General features: G+C 41.3%; 1 protein-coding gene across 6 annotated transcripts in view; it reads right to left on the minus strand.

Moving 5' to 3' along the window:
- Window positions 1-23332, minus strand: part of kcnab2a (potassium voltage-gated channel subfamily A regulatory beta subunit 2a) — a 93804-nt gene that overhangs the window by 64280 nt on the left and 6192 nt on the right. The window contains exon 2 of one of the 6 annotated variants that reach the window (XM_071203112.1): window positions 9029-9159. The exons of 2 other annotated variants lie outside the window; for them this stretch is intronic. The gene's annotated coding sequence lies outside the window, so the exon portion shown is untranslated. Of the gene's footprint in view, window positions 1-7897; window positions 7982-9022; window positions 9160-18060; window positions 18327-23332 lie in introns of those variants that run through there. 3 more of the 6 variants (XM_071203111.1, XM_034083848.2, XM_034083850.2) reach the window with 3 other exon arrangements.

Raw genomic sequence — 23332 nt, forward strand, 5'->3', positions numbered from 1 at the left:
TATTTACAATAATAGGTTGTATTTGATTTAGGGCTGTCCCGAATACCATTTTTCATTGAGGTGCGAATATTCACGCGCTTCAACACATGTATTTCGGTTTATTCAAGGCATTCATTTCGTTATTCTGCAGTCATTTCTACCGTAGCCCCCGCCATTGAGCATCGGCTGGTTACTTTCATGCTGCTGTTAATCTGGACAGCATATCAACAGACTAGTGGACATTATAACACATATAATGAGAGACGTTCTGCAGTCAGGAGGAGGTTTCACCGACGACAGGTGGCTCTGACTTTTATGTATAGTTGACGGAGCATTTTTACTGTTACGACACTGTTCAACAATTAATTCTGCTTCACTCTTTCGCTAAAGATTTTGAAGACATCCGCGTTCTTGTGACACGTAAATACTACGCTTCCTATGTTTTGGTGCGGACTGCGTTCACACCAGCGATGAACTTCTCCAGAGTTCACTTGCAAGCGGTCCGAGACCACCTCTTTTCAGCAGACCAGAGTCCGGTCGTTTAGTTCACTTCAGAGTAGGGGTGGGCGATATTGAAAAATATGTTATCACGATATTTTCAAGCAGTATCACGATAGACGATATATATCACGATATTTTTTCATGTCGGTTATTATGGTTATTTTTCAAGTTACTTAACAGTACAAGCACCTACAAGGTAACAGAAACTAAAACAAAAAGGAGTAACAGACCAAAATAGCATTTCAAGCTGGTTTTATTTCAGAAATGAATCCCTGAATGAACAAGTGAGCAGTGAACATCAATAAACATGAAAAGGAGGGTAAAACATAAAACATCAATGAGGAAAAGTCAGTGCCAAACAATTAAAATGTAAACTTTAGAGTAGACTTGAAGTGTAATAAAAGACTTTAGCATAACTGAAGGGAAAAACATAAAACGCCACCGCGTCAGTTATGTCTTTCCACCGTTTGCTAGTCATTTCATAAGGAGCCCCTTTATGAAATGCCTGCCCTATCGTAGTTTTGGTGCAGTCGCTGCGGTAGATTGTGCATTCACACGCGGGGGACCTTGCACTCTTACAGTCTCTGCATGCTCTTTCTGGTGCTTGCGTTTGAGGTGGTCTCGTAAGCCCGACGTGTTGCCATCTGTCGCTTTGAAATTTCCTTTTTTGCACATTTTGCAAATTACATTTGTTTGCTCCGTGTCTGTTGTGTTATATCCAAAATATTTCCATACCACAGACGTAGAGTTCTTTTTGGGGACTAAATCTAATTCTTCTACATCAGAATCTGACTCTCCGTCCATCCAGTCTGTGTGTGCAGACTGCCAACAGTGTATTTTCCCTCGCTGCAAAGAAAGGGGGCGGGGACTTTGGGAGCGTGTCAAACAACTCGGACTGAACGAAAGCAGAGGTGCGCTGACATTGTGAAATCGATCGGGCTTGATATATGGTGAAATTAAAATCAGTAGGTGAGGCTGGGGGAGCGGGAGGGGAAGAGGCTCTCCGTCCGCTGTCATAGCCCCCTGCGCCGCGCACGGAGAACCTCTTCCCCCCCCCCCTTTTTTTTTTTTCAATTTTTTTTTTTTTTTTATCACGATAGGACGATATCTCTGAAAAAGCATATCGTGGAGACCTAATATCGTCACGACGATATATATCGTCATATCGCCCACCCCTACTTCAGAGGTCTCGGACTGCGCTCACACCGACCCAAACGAGCCGCATCAAGCGGGTAAACGCACCAGGGTTTGATTCAACCGGACTCCACAAGGCTGGTGTGAATGAGACCTAAGTCTATAACGTTTTGTTTTTTAAAACGAATATCCGAATAACGAAATTGAAAACCGAATAGTAGGCCAACGACCAAATATTCGGATATTCGGGTACAGCCCTAACTTTATATTACTTCAGATTGAAAATATTTTCATCATGAGATCATCATCAAATTAGCACATGCTACATGAAGATATGAAGGTTTAGGTGCTGTCGTCAGAATGCTTTTTGAAAACGTTTTACATTTTAATTTCCTTACGTTAGAGCTCTCTGATAAAGGTACCAAGAATGACAAAGTTGCCCGCTGCCTCACCCCTTCTGTATTATTATGCCACCAAAACAAATACCCATGAAGATAAAAACATCTTCGAGACACCATCACAGTCGCTGTATCAGAGGGACTTAATATCAAAGAATGAGGTTGGTGTCACAAAGAATTAAACAACAGAATGATGTAAACATGAAACAAAGTATTTGCAGACACGGAAAACAAGCCTATTATTTCCAGAAGTCCAGCTGGGCGCCAGGCTTGGAATTTCGTCATTTTAGGGGCAAGGCCATTTGGCCTTCCCGTTCACATTTTTTTTAAGGGCACAAAGGCCACATGACAGGGCACAAAGGCCACATGACAGGGCACAAAGGCCACATGACAGGGCACAAAGGCTGTTTGGTTAAATTACGCTGGTCAATCAACATGACTGAAAAGTGTAGCACTAACGTCAACACCAGTCGTTTTACAAACGGCTGAATAGCAATAGTGTTTCTTAAACGTATACTTTAAGTTCAGCCATAAACCACATAAGTCAGTCAGGGGTAGACAGTAAGGGTAAAATTGTATTGTGACTGGCCCCACCATTGTAACCACTGGCCCGGAGCATTCGTCCACCAAAACAAAATCGACTAATAATGAAGAAAATTAACACATTTGTTGCAATAATTTATGCACTAACTACATTACTACTTGTACTACAACATTTTGATCATCAGTTCTTCCTCATTTTCCTCAATTGTTCATATTTGGTTTATTAAAATAATGATATTGTGGTCATTGTTAAAAAAAATTCTGCTATTATTATGAGTATTATTATTTGTATAATGCACTTTCTGCCTTCCTGTCATTAGGAGTTAGAAATGTAATGGCTATAGATTAGATTAGAACCTTCATTATCCTAAACTGCTGGGACATTTCGCCAATACCTTTATATTGTCTACTCTTCACTTACTTGTCAGCATAGGTCGGCATTGATGTACAGAGCTGACAGAAGACCTTGTTTATACTGGCATCATTTGAGAGGTGCAGTGACGCGTCCTGAAACCAGGAAGTAAGCTGCTGGTTCCCTCCACAAAAAAGCAATGGCATTTCTCCACAGGGTTTTGGAAAATAGCTGGAAATAAGGTCTGTGGAAAACAAACCTGTTTGATAAATGCACGTTTTGTTCAGCCGGATAATCTCCACATGTCTACCCTACTTTTATAATTTTCGAATCATAAATCTAATCGATAGATTATAAAGGGTTTTAGGACGCGGCACTGCAGCCAACTCCCTGTCACTCCTTTAACTCCTCCAGTGACTTTCTTTTATTTGAAGATTGTTTTTTGCCCGGCGCTTGGCCGGTTACCGCTTGTATTAAAAACATTTTGGCGAATGGTTAGGTGGCACGATAGTCTGTAGTGAAGAAGGAGCGCCCTCCCGCTCACGGGAGCCTGCTCACATCGCGAGCAGCAAACAGCTGTTTGCTTTCCCCCCAACAACGACAACCGACTCACGAAACGCTATGTTGTAGCGTTGATAAACGAAACAATTTAACTAAATTGCTATACCACAGGACATTTTTTACTTTTGACAGGGGCACAAAGGCCACTTTGGCCGTGAATTGCATTTTTTTTAACAGGGCATCACGGCCAAAGTGCGGGGCCGTCGTGAAATTCCCACCCTGCTGGGCGCCACACTGTGCTTTTAAAATGGCAGCAAAACCCTGAAGATGTGTGGAGCACAGACAATCTGCCTGTCTGACATAGTATGTGTGATTCACGCTGGCTTTAAATGCCAGCTTAGGGGGTTGTGGTCTTTACTGTGGTTATCAGCTGGGAGACAGTGATGGTCTGCAGTGTTATGTCCTGCTTTAGCAATCATTGTAACCCCCAGATTACATGCAGTACTTCAGTATATTTGCATGAAGTGCACATACTGTACATGTGTGCAGATCTCTCATGAATGGGTTACTTATCAAACACACATACCACCTGAGGACACTTGCTTCATGCAGCTGCTCTTTTAATGTCAAAGCATGGCTCCATAGTGTCTCCAGAGTGGAAACATCATTCACATCATTATCTTGGTGACTGACATTTGAACTCCTAAGGGCACTGCACCTAACTGCTTAATAAAGTGACTCTACATGTCACATGACTGAGTTTATTTATTGTAAACACAAAACTCCTGGATCTAAACAGCTGGGTTCTGGCTTGTTGTTAAACATCAACGAGGCAATACATTTGCCTTCAAACAGAATATGTGTACAAACATGAGAGCTGCAGTGCAGCAAGCATATCAAATACAGCCTTCTGTAGAAAGTAGGACAAACTTAATGGCTACATGCAAGTGCCCACACAGTGACTAGTGTATGGAGCCATCTAAGCATGCTTTAACATAGTACTTATTTACGGTTTCTATAGGAAGACAGGGTTGATGGACATCTTTGGTTCATCTCTCTCGATCTTTTTCTGCACAACACAAACACACTCACATTATATCAGAATACCTACACAAACGCATAGTGCTTTCCGCGGTCGAGCATGAGAATAGCGCCAGGTTTCCTGAGGCATAAAGGGTTAAAGCCACACTGTTTACTCATGGTTTATTCATGTGGCCCATAGTCTGTGTCATAGACAATCATCGTAGAAGTTCAGGTGCTTGTTAACCAACTGATTTCTGTGCCCTGAAGCAACAGCAGCTACGCTATGAGAAGAGAGGGCTTTCCATGTGTGTTAAGGTAATAGCACTTGTTTGGATCCTGTGTGTCAGTGCAATGTGTCCAGGTACCATCTGTACCGTTAAAATAACCTTGGTAAACCGTGAAGCTAACAGCGGGCAACATCTGGAACTGTGAAATACTGCTGGCAGCACTGCTGTAACATTCAACGTGTGCATTTGCCTAGGGTCAGTTGCTGTTGTTGTTACTCCATTACTGTTAGGTCTATATCTTCTCAGCCATGTAGTCTATATGCATCTTCTCTGTGTATGAGAGGCTGTGTTCTTCCACCAAACATACTGACATAGCCTGAATGTGTTTTAGTGCTAAATAGAATGTGTCAGTTAGTAGCTAATCAACTACCAGAAAATTAAGGGATGACTGTTTATCAAGACATATTTTTCAATTAGCCTCCCCCAAGTAGTCAAGTTGCATTTAAAATCCATGTCTACAATTATATCGTACCTTTGAGAGATTTTGTCATAATTAGCATATCAGTCCTGGTGTTCGGGCCCAAAGCCTTTTTTTTTTTTGGTCAGTGACATTGACCTTTGACCTGCACATTTGAATCAGTTCCTCTTTGAGTCCAAGTTGTCGTTTCAACTAACATGCCATGGTCAATTCAAAGTAAAGGTATATTTGAAAATTGGTATGTATCAATGTTTTCACTTTGCATTGATAAAACAAAATCAATGTTTATTGAACTAGTTACACCCCTAGGTATTAGGTAATTAATTATTGACTATTTGTAGAATAATCAAATGAATTGTTAGTTTACAAAGTATTAAAAAGGGACGATAAAGAATTAAAGAAATAATTACTGATGCATGCCTGGTTTGTTTCTTGTGTGGGTTTGTTGGTAAAAGACTGCTGATGCTTGTAAAATAGCTGAGAGTAAGACTCACACCGTAGATTTCTCTTTCTTTCTGTTTGTAAATAATCCTCAAAAAGGGGATGAAGGTGAGTCCTGTCTAATGTGGACCCTGTCTATCCTTGTCCTTATGTGTATCTCACTTTCTGTATGGCTACCTCCTACTCCTGTTGTCCATCTGTCTCTCAACCTGTTTGAGTACTGCAGCCCTTCCCTGTACATGCTGGATCACTATTTCTGCCATGTCACTCAATAATATAACTTGGTATAGTTGTACAATTCATCTCAAAACCTGTACATTATAACTGTATATCCCTACACCAGTGAATATTTACATTTCTTGTAGCATTTCTAATTTTAACACATCCACATTTTAATTTATGAAAACAAAGCCTCAACAATACAACTTGCAAGATAAAGAGTACTTGTAGAAATAGTACTGTCTGTATTTGTAAAACTATAAAAACATGTCAGTCTCCACGACAAACAGTCTTTCAATCAGACAATATTGAACAACTTATTTCACAGCCTACATCTGTGAGACACGCCACAACATTGCTAAACTTGCACATTGCTTGGAAAGACATACAACCACACAATGGATGCTCAATGAGAAATGTGATGCTAAGTAAGAGGGTATCATGAATTCACGATGTATTCATGACTATACAAGCCACCCTGCTAAATAGAACAGATATCAGAGGGCGGGCTTCAGTGGCAGAGGTCCACTTGTTTACTTACAAGAAGACAGTTTGAAATACACATTGTTACTAAAGCCTGAAAGACCAAAGAGTGGAAAAACCTCAACCTGCCCAACCGTTTCCAGGTCGTGGTGTGACGTATTGATGACAGGGACACAATTTGGCTCCAACCGCATGTCTCCATTCTGCCTGGTGTCATTAGCCCAGGCTGTTATGGGGGTGGGAATACATTCTTGGCAAGCATTAGGCCCCATAGTATCAAATGAACCCTGCCTGAGCACCACAGCTTAAATACACATTATTGTCCCTTCTTGGCTGTTTTCAAATTTCAACAGGGCAATGTTTCCTAAACAAAGCAATAATTATCCCTATATCATAACTCTTTGTAGAGGTCAAAGCTACAAAGGCTGTAATGGAGACATTATGCAAGTCAGACAGGGACTAAATAGTGTCCTAATGGATAACTGCTGCAAAAAGAAAATACAGAGGCCAAAGTGGATCTTTTCTGTAGTGCAAGCAAGGTGTACCAAAAAGAAGATAAACTACATTAATTATGTTAAGGCTGAAATCACTGGGACACAGAGCTGATCATAATAGTTTTGGGAATATTTCAGTTTGAAAGTGGCCGTGCACCTGAGCCTCGCTTATTTATCACAAAGGTGACCTACATGCTTACAAGAAGCTGCCTATGTCTGCCACATTTGAAATCAGTTCTGCCAATGGAAGTAGTATGTATTATTGAAAGAGTTTCATGCCTGTGATTCTATTTTTTTATACTGAAGTTATTGATTTATATTAAACGTACTCAGTACAACACTTGATTAGTTACGATTACCCATAGCCCTAAAATAAACACCCTGCTCAGCCTTTTAATGCACAAATAGTCTTATTTCCATATTATGTTGTTTCCTACAATCAGCACAAGGTCAGAGGGGGTAGACAGAGGCAGGGTTACAGGAGATAGTTTTTAGATCACAAGCATCTGTTTCAAAACCAGGCCATCGTATGGGTGACAGGGTGCAGAAGTTAAACCTGCTGTCCACACCACCAGTCATTCAGAAAGGCAAGCAGGCCCCTGTGTGTATAAAGCCAGTGATTATTATCAGCTTGATATGGATACAAGCCAGCTTCAAATTCACTCTGCAAGAAACACACTGACACTTCTTCCTCAAACTTACTTTTTCACAGTAATAGTCATGTGACCTTCAAAAAGTGGAATGTTGTCACAGCAGTAGTGGTACAATTTCCAAAGTACTCAGAAAATACTCAATATGGCCTTTGGTAGGTTTTGCTCCTGTACTGGTGCTCTGCATTTCACTTTCCATCAATCTATTTGCACCGTCTCCCACGTCTTTGTCCGAGTTATGTGCCAGGTCAGCTGTCCCTCTGCTCTCACTGCAGCACAGATACACACAAGGTAGGAGGCTGTGATGTCATGTATTTGTTTTCAAGATGATCTAAATACTTAGATTTGTGCCCACTCATGTCATCCTTGTCATGTGTGAAGAGATTTAAAAACAGGCTTAAAATCTTGTCAACCCATTTTCCTGAACCACTAACTCTGCCTCTTTGGAGGTTACATAAATAAGAGAAGCCATACCCTTTTTTTAGTCAGGAGCTGGTCCAGCCTACATGTGCTGGGGCTAACTGGAGGACCCTGGATCCAAACAGACACAGCCTGGGCCTGAGGGATGTAAATACGGAAAATGAGTGGGCAGTGAAACCATCATGGCATGTGTTATCCTAACACTTCCCCTAATGCAGTGGTTCTCAAAGTGGGGGGCAATACAGTGCTTGAACTTGTAACAGTCAAGATTAAAAAAAAAAAAAAACACTGCACAGAATTCAGAATAAGGCTCTCCAATCGATGTCCAGTTTGAAGCAAATAAAGACATGACTCCAATAACTCAGTCATCACGGACCCAGACACACGTCAACCACAATCAGTGCTAAATCATTATTCATACCTCTGATATTGTTGCTGTAATTCACAGACTGTCTGTGCGGTATTGCAGTGTATCGTGATTAGGGATGCACGATATTAGGAATTATGACGTCATCCCGATAAACCCGATAACAGTATTAATAGCCCCGATAATATACAATATATTTTTTGGGTAAAAAAAAAGAAAAAAATACTGCGGTGTGGGTGGATTGGGATGAGGGGCGCTTGTTTTTCACTCGGCTCCTCCCGTTTTGCCAGTACTGTGGTATTAGTGGTTTAGGAAGAGGGGAGTTCTTCACAAATCCAGCGCTCCCTAATACTTCGAACCTGATCAGTCACCTGAAACATCGCCATCGCTACGATGGTGTGTTAATAGCGTACGAAGACAATAATACAATACAAAGTGTGTGTGTGTGTGTGTGTGTGTGTGTGTGTGTGTGTGTGTGTGTGTGTGTGTGTGTGTGTGTGTGTGTGTGTGTGTGTGTGTGTGTGTGTGTGTGTGTGCGTGCGCGCAACTCAAGGCATATGCTCGAACCGAAGCTGCCTGGAAGCTGCAATCATGTTCATGTATCCGTGCTGAGTGTGCTGACTTTTCGTACAATGTCCCACTGTCTGGCTTCCTGCATAAAGTCAAGTGCTCGGCGCAGTTGTGGCGAAATGTCGCTCCTCTGTTTTCATTTAAACAGCTCCTTATATCCGTTAGCGCAGCTAGCTAGCACCAGATGCTAACAACAACAATGCACGTAAGGTCTCTCTCTCGCTCGCTCGGGCCACACATACACACACCCTCCCGGTCCTCCAGATGGTCAGTCGGTGCCTGCCGGTGAGCGTGGAAGTGTGGTCTGCCACAAGCGGGCGGCAGGAGCGGGGCTGTCAGCAGGGTGGGAATTTCACGACGGCCACGACGGCCATGGCCCCTGTTAAAAGTAAAAAAAAAAGTCCTGTGGTATTGGTATTTTGACTAGCAATTTAGTTAAATTGTTTCGTTTATCAACGCTACAACATAGTGTTTCGTGAGTCGGTTGTCGTTGTTGGGGGGAAAAGCAAACAGCTGTTTGCTGCTTGCGATGTGCTCCGCAGCAAACAGCTGTTTGCTGCAGAGCACATCGCGAGCAGGCTCCCGTGAGCGGGAGGGCGCTCCTTCTTCACTACAGACTATCGTGCCACCTAACCATTCGCCAAAATGTTTTTAATACGAGCGGTAACCGGCCAAGCGCCGGGCAAAAAACAATCTTCAAATAAAAGAAAGTCACTGGAGGAGTTAAAGGAGAGTGACAGGGAGTTGGCTGCAGTGCCGCGTCCTAAAACCCTTTTATAATCTATCGATTAGATTTATGATTCGAAAATTATAAAAGTAGGGTAGACATGTGGAGATTATCCGGCTGAACAAAACGTGCATTTATCAAACAGGTTTGTTTTCCACAGACCTTATTTCCAGCTATTTTCCAAAACCCTGTGGAGAAATTCCATTGCTTTTTGTGGAGGGAACCAGCAGCTTACTTCCTGGTTTCAGGACGCGTCACTGCACCTCTCAATATGATGCCAGTATAAACAAGGTCTTCTGTCGGCTCTGTACATCAATGCCGACCTATGCTGACAAGTAAGTGAAGAGTAGAGGTGTAACGGTACACGTACCCGTACCGAATAGCCCTTCGGTTTGGTACACGTGTGTACCGAAGTGTACCGAACGCATATAACGTTAAACGTAAAAAATTGAGAACGTGAACAACTTCTTGGAAGTAATCTCCGGTGCTGCGTCGCAGCATTCAGAGTAATTTGCACCCCACTTGCTCGCTCTATGGAGCGAGCAAGTCATTTCATTGGACGAGCTGGTCAGAGGGATGCGTTCAAATGTAGTCAGTCATTTGAGGAACTGTCGAAATGGCGAACGCAGATAAAGTTGAGCTTGAAAATCCTCCAGCATCATTGAAGTCTCCGGTTTGCGAACATTTTGGTTTCGCAGTTACGTACAAGGATGACGGACAAAGACAGGTGGACCGAACCAAAGCTGTTTGTCGGCATTGTTCAACTAACATTGGTTACGCGGCTGGCAATACATCAAACTTGCACACTCATTTGAAAAGGCATCACCCGAACGTGAATATCACCGGTACCAAAAGACTGAAGTGCAAACCCAACTCCCGCTAGCATTTAAGCCTCCACCACTCGCAAAAACTTCAGACCGAGCCAAAGCTATTACAAACGGCAAATATCCTTATGTTGCCATGTTAGCAAAGCACTACCTGGCTGTATCTGCTACTACCTCTGTCCCTAGCGAGAGGGTGTTCTCCACAGCAGGAGACATTGTTAGTGCCAGCAGATCTGCCCTTTCGGCAAGCAATGTGGACAAGTTCATCTTTCTTTAAAAAAACATGAAAATACAATGACAAGCAAGTCCTAATGTCAAACTGGCTGCTTAGGTACTAGTACAGTACAGTTCAAATACAGATTATTTCAGTTCATCGAAAAGCTGCACCTTAATGTTTATTTTATTATATTTTATATTTATTTGAGTGAATATTCATAGTTTAATAATAATTAAAAACCCAAAACTAATAGTTTATGTTTTGTGAGTACTAGTACAGTAAAGTTCAAATACAGATTATTTCAGTTCATCGAAATGCTGCACTTTAATGTTTATTTTATTATATTTTGCATTTATTTGAGTGAATACATTATTCACAGTTTAATAATAATTAAAAAAAAATATGTTATGTTTTGTGATAATTTTTTCTGCTGTACCGAAAACGTACCGAACCGAACCGTGACCTAAAAACCGAGGTACGTACCGAACCGAAATGTTTGTGAACCGTTACACCCCTAGTGAAGAGTAGACAATATAAAAGGTATTGGCGAAATGTCCCAGCAGTTTAGGATAATGAAGGTTCTAATCAAATCAATTACATATAGCCATTACATTTCTAACTCCTAATGACAGGAAGGCAGAAAGTGCATTATACAAATAATAATACTCATAATAATAGCAGACATTTTTTAACAATGACCACAATATCATTATTTTAATAAACCAAATATGAACAATTGAGGAAAATGAGGAAGAACTGATGATTAAAATGTTGTAGTACAAGTAGTAATGTAGTTAGTGCATAAATTATTGCAACAAATGTGTTAATTTTCTTCATTATTAGTCGATTTTTTTTTGGTGGACAAATGCTCCGGGCCAGTGGTTACAATGGTGGGGCCAGTGACAATACAATTTTACCCTTACTGTCTACCCCTGACTGACTTATGTGGTTTATGGCTGAACTTAACGTATACGTTTAAGAAACACTATTGCTATTCAGCCGTTTGTAAAACGACTGGTGTTGACGTTAGTGCTACACTTTTCAGTCATGTTGATTGACCAGCGTAATTTAACCAAACAGCCTTTGTGCCCTGTCATGTGGCCTTTGTGCCCTCAAAAAAAATGTGAACGGGAAGGCCAAATGGCCTTGCCCCTAAAATGACGAAATTCCAAGCCTGGCTGTCAGCATCAGCTTGTAGATGGCATTTTAAACTCGATGTGCTCTGAAACTACGGGGCGGCCAAGGAAAAAAAATACACATGCGTTAAAATAATTAGTGGCGTATTTTTTTTTTTATTATCGGTTATCGGTATCGGTCTTGATAAGCAGGAAGGTATCGGTTTCAAAAAACCAATATCGTGCATCCCTAATCGTGACCATTGTGGTTTGGTCTTTGTGAATCGCCTCTACACTCAGAAATCACTACGGACATACACAGGTTACTTTAACAGGAACCCTGAAGAAATTAATGATGGATGCACTGAATCTGTGAGAAAAGGGGTCATCAGAGGGGGGAGGGGGGGGGGGGGGTCTGCCCTCAAGCTCGGAAGTGCTAACCAGAATGATCTAATAGTTCCTGTATGTGTGAAATGTGTGCACTGTGCTATGACCAACATTCAGCCTATATGTTTGTGGTCAGTATGTGAAAGATTATCTTGCTTCATAGCAGAGGCAGGCCTCCTCTAAAATCAGAAGAGGCCAATAAACCTTTATATAATAAAACTTCAGAGGGAGAGCAGAGGCCCTGTTTTACAAAGTGTACATCCAAGGAGAGCGGTCACTATCATCTAATGGCTTCATTGATCACAATAGACCAAATGCATGAAAACAATTATATTGCATTTGATTTGTTAATCAAAGTGATCTGTTGCAATGTTGGTACTGAAACCAGAAAATAATTTGGAACAATCTACAGGGTATATGCAGGAATCCTGAAGTCAAATGTAATACCTTTTAAGACCTTTTTTAAGACCCTTTCCATACATTTTAAGACCTCATCGCAACTTCGAGTTCTAACCGGTTACATTGGCGACACACTTTATCTCACATTTACTATTGATTGTAAGATAGCACAGACAGAATACTGAAGCCTCCTCTCCACATGAACTTCAACCTCTCTGTGAAGGTCAGGGTTAATGCAGCATGCTGCTTTGTTGCTTCTGTGTTCTTTCATTCCAGTAGAACTCCTCAGAAACCATTAGAAACCAGTATTTGACCAATAAACAAAACAATTGACAAAACTTTGAAATTTTAAATATTAAACTTCATGAGCTTCAGCGGGGTAATGCCATATAGGAGCTCCCTCACAAATACCCAGGGGTTAAATTGGGCTCGGGCTGTCCGGGGCCAAGCCCGGCACATAGGACGATGCTCTGACGTCATCCCCCTCACACATTTGTCATATGTTTACAAAAAACAATATATATGTTAAGACTTTTCTCGTTCTTAATATAGACTATATTTAGGGTAGATATGTGTTGACCTTACTTTAAAATAGCAGATCTCTGTGACCGGATATAGTTTGGCTTAGAGCCCGGCCCCACGAGGGGCCTCATACAGAAAAATGCAAATGCAAAAAGTAGTACGTATGTAGTACATATGCCAGGCCTGTAAGTGGCGCTGCTGCCGCCACAAAATACACCAAAAGCAGCGAAGAAGACCCCGGAGCATGGTTGTCATGGTCGCCCTTCTGTTTATTCTCCGCGGTGGACGGCGTGTTCTCCTGCTGTATATTTCTCAGGTAGTCCACCAGCAGATTAAACCCCCCCCCGGAGCAAGGCAACGAAACTTCAAATAAGAAGCAGCATTTTATGGCACGCTATGCATGGGGCCGCCTTGAGGGGGTTTCCCGACATGTTGTTTCAGTAAATTAAAGGGTGTTTCATGTTGTCGTTGCTGTGGACCTTCTTAATACCTTGGAAAATGCCGTTTAATACTTTTTAATACTTTTTAATAGCCTTAATTTTCGCTAAATTGATTTATCAACTTTTAATACTTTTTAAGACCCCGCGGACACCCTGATCAAGCAACCTTAAAAAGCTACTACACAGTGACAGTTCAAGAGATTACAATACGTTTGAGTTATTTCACCATACTTAACATCAATCTAATATATATAACTTTTAGTATATCAATTACTATCTCATTTGCTAAAAGTCACACACCTCTTTTATTTTAAGCTAAATTCACATTTCTGGTGACCTTGCCTTTATCAGGGTGGAAAAGGAAAACTATTATAACTTGCACTTACACTGTGATATTGTTTAATCAATGTACAGTATTGAGAAGAGTGAGCCCCTTTAACCACATTATGAAACCACCTATACAGTGGGGCAAAAAAGTATTTAGTCAGCCACCAATTGTGCAAGTTCTCCCACTTAAAAAGATGAGGCCTGTAATTTTCATCCTAGGTACACTTCACCTATGAGAGACAGAATAGGGGGAAAGAATCCAGGAAATCACATTGTAGGATTTTTAATGAATGAATTGGTAAATTCCTCGGTAAAATAAGTATTTGGTCACCTACAAACAAACAAGATTTCTGGCTCTCAGAGACCTGTAACTTCTTCTTTAAGAGCCTCCTCTGTCCTCCACTCGTTAACTGTATTAATGGCACCTGTTTGAACTCGTTATCAGTATAAAAGACACCTGTCCACAACCTCAAACAGTCACACTCCAAACTCCCCTATGGCCAAGACCAAAGAGCTGTCAAAGGACACCAGAAACTAAATTGTAGACCTGCACCAGGCTGGGAAGACTGAATCTGCAATAGGTAAGCAGCTTGGTGTGAAGAAATCAACTGTGGGAGCCATTATTAGAAAATGGAAGACATACAAGACCACTGATAATCTCCCTCGATCTGGGGCTCCACGCAAGATCTCACCCCGTGGGGTCAAAATGATCACAAGAACGGTGAGCAAAAATCCCAGAACCACACGGGGGGACCTATAGTCAATGACCTGCAGAGAGCTGGGACCAAAGTAACAAAGGCTACCATCAGTAACACACTACGCCGCCAGGGACTCAAATCCTGCAGTGCCAGACCTGTCCCCCTGCTTAAGCCAGTACGTGTCCAGGCCCGTCTGAAGTTTGCTAGAGAGCATTTAGATGATCCAGAAGAGGATTGGGAGAATGTCAGATGAAACCAAAATAGAACTTTTTGGTAAAAACTCAACTAGACGTGTTTGGAGGAGAAATAATGCTGAGTTGCATCCAAAGAACACCATACCTACTGTGAAACATGGGGGTGGAACCATCATGCTTTGGGGCTGTTTTCTGCAAAGGGACCAGGACGACTGAGCCGTGTAAAGGAAAGAATGAATGGGGCCATGTATCGTGAGATTTTGAGTGACAACCTCCTTCCATCAGCAAGGGCATTGAAGATGAAACGTGGCTGGGTCTTTCAGCATGACAATGATCCCAAACACACCGCCCGGGCAACGAAGGAGTGGCTTCGTAAGAAGCATTTCAAGGTCCTGGAGTGGCCTAGCCAGTCTCCAGATCTAAACCCCATAGAAAATCTTTGGAGGGAGTTGAAAGTCCGTGTTGCCCAGCGACAGCCACAAAACATCACTGCTCTAGAGGAGATCTGCATGGAGGAATGGGCCAAACAAGGTGTGACAACCTTGTGAAGACTTACAGAAAACGTTTGATCTCTGTCATTGCCAACAAAGGGTATATAACAAAGTATTGAGATGAACTTTTGTTATTGACCAAATACTTATTTTTCACTATAATTTGCAAATAAATTCTTTAAAAATCAGACAATGTGATTTTCTGGATGTTTTTTTCTCATTCTGTCTCTCATAGTTGAGGTATACCTAGGATGAAAATTACAGGCCTCTCATCTTTTTAAGTGGGAGAACTTGCACAATTGGTGGCTGACTAAATACTTTTTTGCCCCACTGTATGTACAGGATTGGCATATACTAACCAGTCAAGTGACAAACATTTCCACTCCAATATACATTTGACATGCTGTGGGACTATTTGTGCGAGAACACTGAGCAGCATGCACTTCAAAGCAAACAGCCATTTTAAGAACACTGAAGGCTGAAAGTTAAGCTCTTTATTAGCCAACCAACACATTATCCAGCAGTGTGTGGGAATAGTATACAGTAGTTGTATCCATAACAAGCATGTATTAAGTTCCATGGACATACAATAGGCCAGCTGCCACAGAGCAAAAGCCTATACAAATCGCTGGCTCAAATGGTTCATGGATATAACGTCATACCCAATCAAAACGATCTGGTGCTGCACGTCATATTGATACTTGTACAGACTTGTTGTGAGTAGACAAGTTTACCAGAATGCAAAAAATATAAATCCATACATAAAAAACAATTACAGCACATGAAACACCACACATGCTCCAAGGTTACTAAAACAATCATTTTAAAGGCTAAAGGTTCAAATAAAACCTGACTTCAAAAAGACTACAACAAATCTTATCCTCAATGTTTAAGTGTCTTATTAAAATAGTATAATCAGTATTTTCATCAGAAAGAAATATGTTGTATTAAGAAGTGAGGAGTATACCATACTACTGCATAACAAATGTGTGATAAATGCATTCAGATCTCAAAGTGTGTACAGTATGTTTGTATTTTTGTGTGAGTGTGAAGATGCCCCTTGGGAGCTCCAATACAGGGCTAATGAAGCTAGGCAGGCCGCTAAATCTCAACTGCAGAATGATTACTGAGCCTAGTTTAGGAAACACCCCACTGGTGCATCAGCAGACCAAACTGTATAAACCACAGAGGGTCAGGGCCTACAAGAAAAGGGCTGAGGGGAAAGCGTCACATGCAAAACAACAGATACATGTCAATTTACCAGACCGGCACCCAAAGTTACTTTTTATAGTTTAAGTAAACAATCAAGTACTTAATATTCAACAGTAAATGTATTTATATATATATATATATATAAAAAAAAACTATTTTAAATGTCAAGAATTCACTGGTTAAACACTCTCAAAGCCTAGAGCTGAAACATGTCTGCTTCCTCTGCTGCTGCGCATTATTACAATAAATCATGTTAAAAAAGCAGTTTTCCAACCCCGGACAACTGGGCCATAAAGCACAATATAATAAAAGGCAAAATGTCTAATTTGACAATATATCACCTAGAAAGATGAATGAAATACTGTGAGAATGATGTGTTATGTATGCTCACCTACTTAAGACTGTGTTGTGTTATGAGCTGTCCTCTTCCGTTATAATTTAAACTGGTTTCTGTGCTACTGATGTCCATTTCCCAGGATCAAAAACAAACCATGCAGTGTAATTACTGCTCAAAAGCTGTGTCAGTGGTTCACACAGGATAAAAGGAACATCATCACAAAGTAGTCTCTTTTCTGTTTCTAGAATAACAGGTATCGAACAAGACACATAACCAAAGCACTTCGGTGAATCCCAAAGGAATCTGCCTTTCGTGTTTTATTAGATGTCGCATAGATAGCATGTTTTTGAAGACATTTAGATTGAAGTATTGTTCGTTGGGCCCCATCAGTGTCTTTCCCTAAAATGTAAGTGGACTAATACAAAATGAAAAACCTTATACTGGTTTACCATTATCACACTAAACACAACAAACATAAGCCTAGTTGTTGAAAGTTATGTGTTAGATTTAACAGCAGCAATCTAACTTTGCAACTTCTCAAGGACAAATCATTTGCAGACATTTCAGAAATGCTGTGCATTCTGCAATATCACTGTCCCAGCGCAGTGACAGGACACACCAGCCCATGAATCTGCCTTGTTTCTGCTTGTTCCAGAGCATTCAACAGCTTACTGCACCAAACTCAGCCCCTGCAGCCTGCCTCTCCTGTGCTCTCCTCTTGGACCAGAGCCCACGGCAGGCAGGCAAGCGCACACACACACAAACACACACACAAACACGCTGAGATACTGACCCACAAGAACCAGCCTCAGCATGAACACCCACACACAAACACTCTTTTAAAATGACACAGTAACACATTGTGGCTGTGTTAACTGCAACGATTGGAACTGCAGCAGTGGGGCAGGTAAGGTGAAAATGAATCGAACATCCTGTGTGAATGCGCATGTGTATTTCTGCACAAGTCTTTCACCCCGATTTTTTTTTACGGTGGTTCTTTATAAATCCTACAGCCTGGCCAAGTCTTTGGCAAGAATTCAAAAGGATAGAGCATGCATAAAACATGACAGACATTCAGACAGAGGAGAGGCAGAAGAGAGAGAGCAAAATACATGCCAGTGTAATAAGGTATGCAAAGACTGTTTTCAATGCAGAAACCGCACTGACAGCTCTGAGAGATCTGGAGTGGTATAAATGCTATCACGCTAGCATAGTGAGTGACAATGTTAAATTCTGCTGCATACAGTATGGCATTTGCTCAACTGGAGGAATAGAAAGCATGACTCGCAGTAGCACCGCGAAGTAAGCAGAGGCAGGAGAAGAAAGGGGTGAGAGAGAGGGAGATACCAAAGACATGTAGCTTCAGACCCTGAGATAAACACACACCCACCTCAGTCTGCTGCTGATTCCTGACGCAGTGAGCACAACTGGGGAGTAAATGCAGAATACAGTAGTAGCTATGATGGAGGACCAGCAGTCATCCAAGAGTGAGCAGAGAGGAAGAATGATACAAGACTGGTGAATGTTAGGTCCTGTGTGACTACGAGTGTGTGCGTCTGAGTGAGAGGAGCATCTATGTCAGACATGAGAAAGACAGAAATGCAGGAAAGAAAGAAGAAAAAGTGACAAGAGACGGCCAGAACAGGGACGGGAAACAAGCAGAAAGAAAGAGACGGGAGAGAAGAGACAGAATAAATGTGTGAGCTTGGAGAGTCACTGAGCAGAGCAGATGCATTAAAGGAAATGCCCCTCCCTCTTTCCGCCACACAAACACACCCCCCTTTGCACTGTCAGCATTCGAGTAAGCATGTATTCAATGAAGTAAGCTGTTAACTGTGTGAAACGTAGAGTGGACCAGAAGTATGTGTTCATTTTAAATTCAATGACAAGACACTCCTTTCTTGCACTGTTGGATTTGTGGTTTCCATTGAAAGTGGCTCAAAGTTGATTGGCTGCATAGCAAGTGGACACGTCCCAAAGCTCTATGCAAACACTCATAAATCATATTCCCCATTATGGCAAAAGGTAAAACTACACTGCACAGTAGAGATGTCCCGATCCGATCACGTGATCGGGGATCGGAGCCGATCACCTGATTTTTAAAAAATCGGGGATCGGGATTTATTTTTTATTTTTTTCTATTTTTTCTTTTTATTATTTAATGTTACAAAACAAAAATGACCATGTTCACGTCTTAAAGTCATCCTGAGGACTTAGTTTTGGTTTAAAATTACACAACATCATGTATGTGTTGCTTTCTTTGGGCTTGTTTTCATAATCTGGCAACAGAGTGGGCAGGGCGCAGTGTCTAATGGTAGCAGTAAGCTAACGAGAGGCTACGTTCAGCTGGTGACTCGGGAGTTGGGACAGAGAAAATGTCAGGAGTTTGGAAGTATTATAAAATTGAAAGCGAAGGCAGTGTAACAGCCAGATGCAATGTTTGCAAGGCGGAGGTTCCGCGTGGTGGAAAGAACAGAGCTACGTTCAACACGACCAATCTAATACGCTACCTGAGAAACAAACAACAACACGGCGAGTACACAGCGGCCACTCAGGTAACGGCACTGAAACAACCGACACTTTCAGAGACTTTTAAAAGGAAAGAGAAACTGCCCCAGAACAGTGAAAAGGCCAACACAATAACAGCCAAGATAGCTGAATTCATCGCGTTGGATGACCAGCCGTTATCTGTTACCTTTTTCTTCTCTTAATGCATTGCATAAAGATCGGATTGGGAAAAATCGGTATCGGCAGATTGTCAAAATCAAATGATCGGAATCGGATCGGGAGCAAAAAAAGGTGATCGGGACATCCCTACTGCACAGTATGTCATCTCTATGCACCCAAAGACATAGATCTGGTTCTTAGTCTCACCGTGTGTCTTTGAGCATGACATATAATCCCTACCAGGTCTGCTTACTGGCAGTGCACTCTCACCTTCACATGAAGGGGGTCAAGCGAGAGGATTACATCCATACGAAAATCAATAACTTGTTACATAACACATACTACTGTAGATGCATGCATTAATGCATATGCTGCCCTATTTTAATTTTCTTGATATAGCCTAGGTTTAATTGTTAAAAAGGTGAAATTTAAGATGGTAATCGTATTGCCATGCCATCATCAATTCCCATCTTCAATTTAAAAGTTCTACGTCTGTAAAACTGACCCGAATGAGCTTATAACAATTAAATATATTGATACCACAAATCATTTGGCTATGAAACCACTAGGATAGATTTATGTCACCTTACTGCTATTGAAAAGGTTGACGATAAGTGCAGGAAGGTTCAGATTCATTCAAATTGGGTATTTGTATTGCTTCGCTTTCGAGGAATACAGCCCACGTTGCATCTTGTGTTGTGACTATATGGCCATATATATTCTGCATTAGCAGTATCAGCAATGAGTTGGCTTGGAGTAATGATTTGGTAAGAGAATGAAGAGGTGTAGCACAGGAAGGTTGAACTTACATGTTTAGACTGTCAGCCAAGAACACTATAGTTTATCACAAATCATGCAGTACTGGAAATAAGATTGGGCTTTTGGCCAACATTTTTATTAAAGTTGTTTGATTTTGAATTGAATTACATGATGGTAATGAAAGATGAAACATTGTGCATTCTATGCCTAGTTTGTGGCAAGTGATTTCAAGGAATTTTTTCTTCCAATAAATTATATTCTTAGAGGTTATCTCTCTCTCTTTGGTTTGTTATCAGTGTGGTGGTGTTTGGATCAGTTTCCTTCAGATCTGTATGGATGGATTTGCCTCACCTTTTGAGCGTGTGTGTGTGTGTGTGTGTGTGTGTGTGTGTGTGTGTGTGTGTGTGTGTGTGTGTGTGTGTGTGTGTGTGTGTGTGTGTGTGTGTGTGTGTGCGTGTTTTGTCCAAAGCCTAGGGGGACAGCTACAGCTTCACTGTTGCGCACCACTGTCCCTGGCCTTTCTCTGTGAGCTCAAGCTCAGACACGGCATCTCCAACTTCTGCTTCCTGCCAGACTACAGCTCCACAGCTCGTTCCTCTCCAATCATGACACCAAACATGGCAGTGCGTCTGCCAGTCAGTCTGATGGGGCCATGGCAAGAGCTCTTTCCCACAACCACAATATCTACAGCTATCTGTGAGTTTCTGACAGTTGAAGGCAAACGTCTCAGAGTCTATTCCATTCTCCCCCCGAAGAAAAGCTACAACTAAAGAATTGCCTTGTATAAAATGGGTCAAATTAAGCTGGGTGTAAGACTGGGCAATATAGCAATATTATATCGATACATACATTATATCGACTAGATTTTGTCTTACATTTTCAGTGTGCGAAAAAGTACACGTCCCACCGTCCGGGACGTGTTATTTACAATATCGGACAAGTAGATCTTTCAATTGACTTGTCCGGCGGACAAGTGACGTTTTTCGCCCCGATTTATTGACAAATTATTGATACATTCAGTTTACAAAAGGCAGAACTCATTCGCAAATTGTCCGTGTCCGCCATTGTTCGTTTAGAAATGTTAGTTTCGGTTCTGCTTGTCGATTCCTAAGGAAATGCATCTCGCCGCTTTCTGTACAGTTAGACGGGGCGGGGCGGGAAGTGTAGCACCGTGGCAGGGTTGGGAAGCAAAACTCGGTTCCGAGTAGGAACAAATAACAATTGTCCGGTACCGGGATTAATAAGAGTTGTGAGGACAGGAGGCCGAGCCCCGCGGACTGCAGCTCTCTCTCTATGCTCCGTATCCGCTGATCGCTGCATGGTGCCGCTCAGCGTCTCTCTCTTTCTACACACAGCAGATCCGCTGCCCGTTAACAGCCTCATCTTTGTCAAACTTTCTTATGTTCTTTCTCTAACACATAATGAAGGTTATTAAGCGTTTTAGCTCCTGTGTTGTTAATATTGACCACCATTTCCTTTATGAAGTGAAGCAGCCTCCCTGTCTGTGTCCTCGCGCTGTCCTCACATCCCCGGACCCCCAGACTCGGAGGAGCAGGGATGTCAGTATTGTTTATGAAGCAGGGTATAGAAAGTACATTATTGAAATGCTATTTATACTATTTATTAACTTTTACAAACAGTGAGTAGCTGGGCAGCTGCAGCATGTGTATTGCAGGACATGTGTAAGCGTGCAAGTGTCTTTGAGTTGTAGAAAAGCGCTAGGCCTATAGGCTATAAATATAATAATAATAATAACTTTATTTGTATAGCACCTTTCATACAGGGGATTTCAGTTCAAAGTGCTTTACATCAGTAAAAAATAAGACATAACATCTGTGTAAAACAAGCAGCAAGAGCAAAGCATAAAGTGGGATAAAATAATTAAAAATAAAAACATGGGGAATAAAACAGAGAAATAGTGCAATGTCAATCACAGAGAATAGTGCAGTATAATAGTGTAAAATCAGTAAAATGCTTTGGTAAAGAGATAGGTTTTAAGCTGCCTTTTAAAAATGCCTAATGTATTGGCTTCCCTAATATTGTTGGGTAACATGTTCCACAGTTTTGGGGCGTAGTTTACAAAGGCTGCATCACCGATCTTCTTATGACTCTTTCTGGTGACCTCTAATAGACCTGCATCTGATGATCGCAGTGTTCTGGCAGGTGTGTAGTTCATTAGAGAGTCAGCAATGTAGCTGGGTCCTTGTCCATTTTTAGAGCCTTGTATATGAGGAGAAGTACCTTAAAATCAATTCTAAAAGTTACAGGAAGCCAGTGTAGAGTAGCTAAGACAGGACTAACGTGTTCCCTCCTTTTGGTATTCGTAAGTAGTCGAGTTTTTAATGAGCTGGAGTCTTTGTACATTCTCAAACTGCACCACTTAGAACTAACTAAACAATGCAGAGATTATTTTTATATAATTGTATTCAATAACCGTAAGAAATTCAACAGTATGAAGTGATTTGTAAATAGGAATAGAGATTTGACTTAATGTTTTCATAAATATATTTTTCTCCCAGTTTGTCATGGGACTGATTTACCCTCTCCAAGAACCGGAATCGAGAACCGAAAATAACCAGAATCGAAAAGCAGAACCGGAATCGTTAAAATCCAAACGATACCCAACCCTATGTGTGATGCAGTAAAATGTTACCGCTCACTTACGTTAGCGGTGTTGTAAAAACTGTGGGAAAATGTAAAAAATACGATGAGGAAGAAGATTCCAGTGGCCCCAATTTTTGTCAATTCTGGACAAGTGAAAAATGTATTCGGACAAGTAAATTGCCAAACTCACTTGTCCATGGACAAGTACTCTCTAAAAACTTTTTCTCACACTGCATTTTGCATATCGTAATATAAAATAAGTGTCATTCTCTGGTTTAAAAGGCTGCATAACCCAAAAAGCTATGCAATATTCTGATCTAACCAGACTCTTTTAGCCATTATATCCATAACTAAAGATCTGTTATCAAATATGTTATTTTGTAATTAATTAGGTGACTTATTTTTCACCATCTGTAAAAAGGGGCCAACATGTATTAAAAAAATGCACATAACTATACCAACAACTGTTTCCGTAATTCCAAACACAACCCTAAACCCACTCCCAAACCCACTCCAATATGCCCTACAAATGACTCCATGTTTATGCTGGATGGCGGGAGGGTTAGCTCTCTGGTACGTAAGCCTAATGCAAGGATTGTATATTGTGCGTGAAACTTTGGAGCTTTGCCAGA

This window comes from Pseudochaenichthys georgianus, chromosome 5 (assembly GCF_902827115.2).
Source record: "Pseudochaenichthys georgianus chromosome 5, fPseGeo1.2, whole genome shotgun sequence".
In the NCBI taxonomy this organism is placed as follows: Eukaryota; Metazoa; Chordata; class Actinopteri; order Perciformes; family Channichthyidae; genus Pseudochaenichthys; species Pseudochaenichthys georgianus.